The sequence below is a fragment of the Coregonus lavaretus genome (genome assembly GCF_964263955.1).
Source record: "Coregonus lavaretus genome assembly, contig: HAP1_SCAFFOLD_3922, whole genome shotgun sequence".
NCBI lineage: Eukaryota > Metazoa > Chordata > Actinopteri > Salmoniformes > Salmonidae > Coregonus > Coregonus lavaretus.
In genome coordinates, this window is record NW_028157361.1 from 25,001 (window position 1) to 31,118 (window position 6,118).

The following is a 6,118-nucleotide window of genomic DNA, read 5'->3' on the forward strand; positions in this document are numbered from 1 at the left end:
TGAGTGTGTCTGAGTGTGTCTGAGTGTGTCTGAGTGTGTGTGAGTGTGTCTGAGTGTGTCTGAGTGTGTGAGTGTGTCTGAGTGTGTCTGAGTGTGTGAGTGTGTCTGTGTGTGTCTGAGTGTGTCTGAGTGTGTCTGAGTGTGTCTGTGTGTGTCTGAGTGTGTCTGAGTGTGTCTGAGTGTGTCTGTGAGTGTGTCTGAGTGTGTCTGAGTGTGTCTGTGTGTGTCTGAGTGTGTCTGAGTGTGTCTGAGTGTGTCTGAGTGTGTCTGAGTGTGTCTGAGTGTGTCTGTGTGTGTCTGAGTGTGTCTGAGTGTGTCTGAGTGTGCCTGTGAGTGTGTCTGAGTGTGTCTGAGTGTCTGTGAGTGTGTCTGAGTGTGTCTGAGTGTGTCTGAGTGTGTCTGAGTGTGCCCCACCTGGTGACTGGGGTTTAGGAGGCACCACAGCCAGCCTTTTAGGAGAGGAGGGGAGGGACCTTGTGATCTCAGAACTCCTCTGGAACTCCTTCCTCACACCTGTCAATCAAACACAGCAACAAATCAGAAACATGTAATTAAGCAATCTGTCACGGTCGTCGACAGATGAAGCGGACCAAGGCGCAGCGTGATAAGCGTACACGAACCAAAACAATAAACCAAACGATACGTGAAGTCCTAGGTTATACACAAAACCCTACGGAACAAGATCCCACAAAATACTAGTGCCAAACAGGCTGCCTAAGTATGGTCCCCAATCAGAGACAACGAGCTACAGCTGTCTCTGATTGGGAACCACCCTGGCCAACATAGATATAAACGATCTAGAACAAAAGCATAGAAAATGTAACAGAAACTCCACACCCTGGCTCAACATTTAAGAGTCCCCCGAGCCAGGACGTGACACAATCAACCAATCAGAGACAATCAAAAACACATAAATTAACCAATTAGAACATTTCATTAGGCAATCAACCAATTATGTTATCAGTCTAATCAATCAATATCTAATCTTCAACATCTCCCTCCTTTTCTCTCTGCCCTCATCTTCCATTTAATCAGTTTAATCATGCATCTCCTCATTCTTCCTCTCTCTACTCCTCTCTCTCCCTCTACAATGACACCTCTCTCTACTCCCTCTACAATGACACCTCTCTCTACTCCCTCTACAATGACACCTCTCTCTACTCCCTCTACAATGACACCTCTCTCTACTCCTCTCTCACATTGGTTGTATTGCTACTGCTGTATCATCAAATTAATTATCTAAGTGAGTCTCAGATATTGCTAATATATCAAATCAAAATGTATTTGTCACATGCGCCGAATAGCAACAGGGGTAGACCTTACAGTGAAATGCTTACTTACAAGCTCTTAATCAACAATACAGTTTTAAGAAAAATAAGTGTTAAGTAAACAACAGATAAGTAAAAATATAAAAGCAGTAAAATAACAGTAAAAATAACAGTAGCGAGGCTATATACAGGGGGTACCGGTACAGAGTCAATGTGTGGGGGCGCCGGTTAGTCGAGGTAATTGAGGTAATATGTACATGTGGGTAGAGTTAAAGTGACTATGCATAGATAATAAACAGAGTAGCAGCAGCAATGCAAATAGTCTGGGTAGCCATGATTAGCTGTTCAGGAGTCTTATGGCTTGGGGGTAGAAGCTGTTAAGAAGCCTTTTGGACCTAGACTTGGCGCTCCGGTACCGCTTGCCGTGCGGTAGCAGAGAGAACAGGGTGTCTGGAGTCTTTGACAATTTTTAGGGACTTCCTCTGACACTGCCTGGTATAGAGGTCCTGGATGGCAGGAAGTGTGGCCCCAGTGATGTACTGGGCCGTACGCACTACCCTCTGTAGTGCCTTGCGGCCGGAGGCCGAGCAGTTGCCATACCAGGCGGTGATGCGACCAGTCAGGATGCTCTCGATGGAGCAGCTGTAGGAATTTTTGAGGATCTGAGGACCCATGCCAAATCTTTTCAGTCTCCTGAGGAGGAATAGGCTTTGTCGTGCCCTCTTCACGACTGTCTCGGTGTGTTTGGACCATGATAGTTTGTTGGTGATGTGGACACCAAGGAACTTGAAGCTCTCAACCTGTTCCACTACAGCCCCGTTGATGAGAATGGGGGCGTGCTCGGTCCTTCTTTTCCTGTAGACCACAATCATCTCCTTTGTCTTGATCACGTTGAGGGAGAGGTTGTTGTCCTGGCACCACACGGCCAAGTCTCTGACCTCCTCCCTATAGGCTGTCTCATCGTTGTCGATGATCAGGCCTACCACTGTTGTGTCGTCGGAAAACGTAATAATGGTGTTGGAGTCGTGCCTGGCCATGCAGTCATGGGTGAACAGGGAGTACAGGAGGGGACTGGTCACGCACCCCTGAGGAGCCCCTGTGTTGAGGATTAGAATGGCAGATGTGTTGTTACCTACCCTTACCACCTGGGGGTGGCACGTCAGGAAATCCATGATCCAGTTGCAGAGGGAGGTGTTTAGTCCCAGGATCCTTGGCTTAGTGATGAGCTTTGAGGGCACTATGGTGTTGAACGCTGAGCTGTAGTCAATGAACAGCATTCTCACGTAGGTGTTCATTTTGTCCAGGTGGGAAAGAGCAGTGTGGAGTGCAATAGAGATTGCATCATCTGTGGATCTGTTTGGGTGGTATGCAAATTGGAGTGGGTCTAGGGTTTCTGGGATAATGGTGTTGATGTGAGCCATTACCAGCCTTTCAAAGCACTTCATGGCTACAGACGTGAGTGCTACGGGTCTGTAATCATTTAGGCAGGTTACCTTAGTGTTCTTGGGCACAGGGACTATGGTGGTCTGCTTGAAACATGTTGGTATTACAGACTCAGTCAGGGACAGGTTGAAAATGTCAGTGAAGACACTTGCCAGTTGGTCAGCGCATGCTCAGAGTACACGTCCTGGTAATCCGTCTGACCTGTTAAAGGTCTTACTCACATCGGCTACGGAGAGCGTGATCACACAGTCGTCCGGAACAGCTGATGCTCTCATGCATGCTTCAGTGTTGCTTGCCTCGACGCGAGCATAGAAGTGATTTAGCTCGTCTGGTAGGCTCGTGCCACTGGGCAGCTCGTGGCTGTGCTTCCCTTTGTAGTCTGTAATAGTTTGCAAGCCCTGCCACATCCGATGAGCGTCGGAGCCGGTGTAGTACGATTCAATCTTAGTCCTGTAATGACGCATTGCCTGTTTGATGGTCCATCGGAGGGCATAGCGGGATTTCTTATAAGCGTCTGGGTTAGAGTCCCGCTCCTTGAAAGCGGCAGCTCTACCCTTTAGCTCAGTGCGAATGTTGCCTGTAATCCATAGTTCTGGTTGGGGACGACATCATCGATGCACTTATTGATGAAGCCAGTGACTGATGTGGTGTACTCCTCAATGCTATCGGAAGAATCCCGGAACATGTTCCAGTCTGTGCTAGCAAAACAGTCCTGTAGCTTAGAATCTACGTCATCTGACCACTTCTTTATTGACCGAGTCACTGGTGCTTCATTCCAGTTGAAGCTGGTTGAGAGAATGTCAATAGTGTGCAAAACTGTCATCAAGGCAAAGGGTGGCTTCTTTTAAGAATCTCAAATCTCAAATATGTTTTGATTTTCTTAACACTTTTTTGTTTACTACATGATTCCATATGTGTTATTTCATAGTTGTGATGTCTTCACTATTATTCTACAATGTAGAAAATAGTAAAAATAAAGAAAAACCCTTAAATGAATAGGTGTGTCCAAACTTTTGACTGGAACTGTATCTGATGTTAGCCAGTTATTGATTTCATGAACCTTATTTTTAAGGCTACATATATTAATATGGGCTATTTTCAGCCCTTTCCTGGGTAGCTTATCAGAGACAGACATAATATGGAAAAGAGCAAACAAAGCAAGATTTAAAAAAATATACATTCAGCAGTCCATTAATCAGTTGGTGTGTGTGTGTTTGTGTGTATGTGTGTGTGTGTGTGTGTGTGTGTGTTTGTGTTGTGGGGTTGAAGCTACGAAGCCATATGCTCTCTTATCCCTTCCAGGCTTCAGGAAGACAATGAGCCTGTCTTCACAACTGTCTTGGTGTGTTTGGACCATGATAGTTTGTTTGTTGATGTGGACACCAAGGAACTTGAAGCTCTCAACCTGCTCCACTACAGCCCCGTCGATGAGAATGGGGGCGTGCTCAGTCCTCTTTTTTTTCCCTGTAGTCCACAATCATCTCCTTTGTCCTGATCACGTTGAGGGAGTGGTTGTACTATGTACATGTGTGGTTACTATATGTGTGGTTACTACATGTGTGGTTACTATATGTGTGGTTACTATATGTGTGGTTACTATATGTGTGGTTACTATATGTGTGGTTACTATATGTTGTAACTCCACGAGGTGAGATCTTGCATGGAGCCCCAGGCCGAGGGAGATTGACAGTTATTTTGTGTTTCTTCCATTTGCGAATAATCGCACCAACTGTTGTCACCTTCTCACCAAGCTGCTTGGCGATGGTCTTGTAGCCCATTCCAGCCTTGTGTAGGTCTACAATCTTGTCCCTGACATCCTTGGAGAGCTCTTTGGTCTTGGCCATGGTGGAGAGTTTGGAATCTGATTGATTGATTGCTTCTGTGGACAGGTGTATTTTATACAGGTAACAAACTGAGATTAGGAGCACTCCCTTTAAGAGTGTGCTCCTAATCTCAGCTCGTTATCTGTATAAAAGACACCTGGGAGCCAGAAATCTTTCTGATTGAGAGGGGGTCAAATACTTATTTCCCTCATTAAAATGCAAATCAATTTATAACATTTTTGACATGTGTTTTTCTGGATTTTTTTGTTGTTATTCTGTCTCTCACTGTTCAAATAAACCTACCATTAAAATTATAGACTGATCATGTCTTTGTCAGTGGGCAAACGTACAAAATCAGCAGGGGATCAAATACTTTTTTCCCTCACTGTATATGTGTGGTTACTATATATGTGTGGTTACTATATGTGTGGTTATGAGCATGACTCACCAGCAGGCGACCCTCTGGGCTGAGCAGGCAGGTATCTTCGAGGCAGGGCCGGGGTAGATGGGGGCTGGAGACTACGGGTGGTATAGTTTGGAGGTCCCCCTCCTCTCTGGAGGTCTGTAGAGGAGGGGTTGGTCACTCTGTAGAGGGGAGGGTCAACACACACACCTGGGGACACAGACACAGACACACACACACACACACACAGTTTACAGTTTTTTACAATCACTTTGGCACTAATTTCAGAACCTTGACGTCATTTTTCAAAACTCTAGACACAAAACTCACAACCAATGATCAAAATGCACATTTTTCAAAACTCTAACACTTTTTTTCAATTGCTTGGATACAATACACATAAAACTAAGATCATTTGTTCATTTAACAAAAATCACCTGTTCAATATGACACAACTTAACATCAAAGTACTACTATTTCAAAAGGCAATTCACACATTACATTTCAGATGAGTGTCTATTCATTTCATTACAATTATCCAACTATCAATTGATACAACTGCTCAAAATGATAAGTAACTGTTGCATTACTCTTAATGCATAGTTGTATGGAAACAGACAAACAATATTCCATGTTTAGATCATGAAAGTTTCAAGATACAGTTTTTTACAATCACTTTGGCACTAATTTCAGAACCTTGACGTCATTTTTCAAAACTCTAGACACAAAACTCAAAACGGTCATCACTTGTAACACAGGCTGTCCAATGTTCAAAACATTGCATTGTGCAATAAAGAAATCTTGCACTTGCACAATCATTGGTTCAAAAAACAAATTTATTGTGAAATACCAATGAAACGTTAATTTAGATCACCCACACACAAGCAACCGATAGTTTCACTGTGTCATTGTTCGTACAATCATTAAATATTGTAGTACAAAATAGGTGATACATGTTTCATTATGGAACTACATGTAAATACATCCCTGTAAAAGTATTGCAGTAGTAGAGAGAATACTACAGACACAGTGGAATCATTGAACAAAATCTGAAATATATTGATGAAAAACAATACAGTACTGTAAAACATCAAATGCAGTGTTCCTCAACTTGCTTGTACTGTAAAAAGCAAAACCTAGGAGTGATTACTGTACTTCTACATGTTCATCAACTCTGTCTT

At 43.7% G+C, this 6,118-nt stretch overlaps 1 pseudogene across 1 annotated transcript in view; it reads right to left on the minus strand.

The window, feature by feature from the left end:
- The window catches only part of LOC311125498 (microtubule-associated tumor suppressor candidate 2 homolog), a 29,309-nt pseudogene extending 24,190 nt beyond the window's left edge, over positions 1 to 5,119 (minus strand). The window contains exons 1-2 of the transcript in view: positions 4,983 to 5,119; positions 415 to 513 (exon numbers count right to left, since the gene is read on the minus strand). The product of the transcript in view is annotated as a microtubule-associated tumor suppressor candidate 2 homolog (transcript). The remainder of the gene's footprint in view (positions 1 to 414; positions 514 to 4,982) is intronic.
- Positions 5,120 to 6,118: the final 999 nt, after the last annotated feature.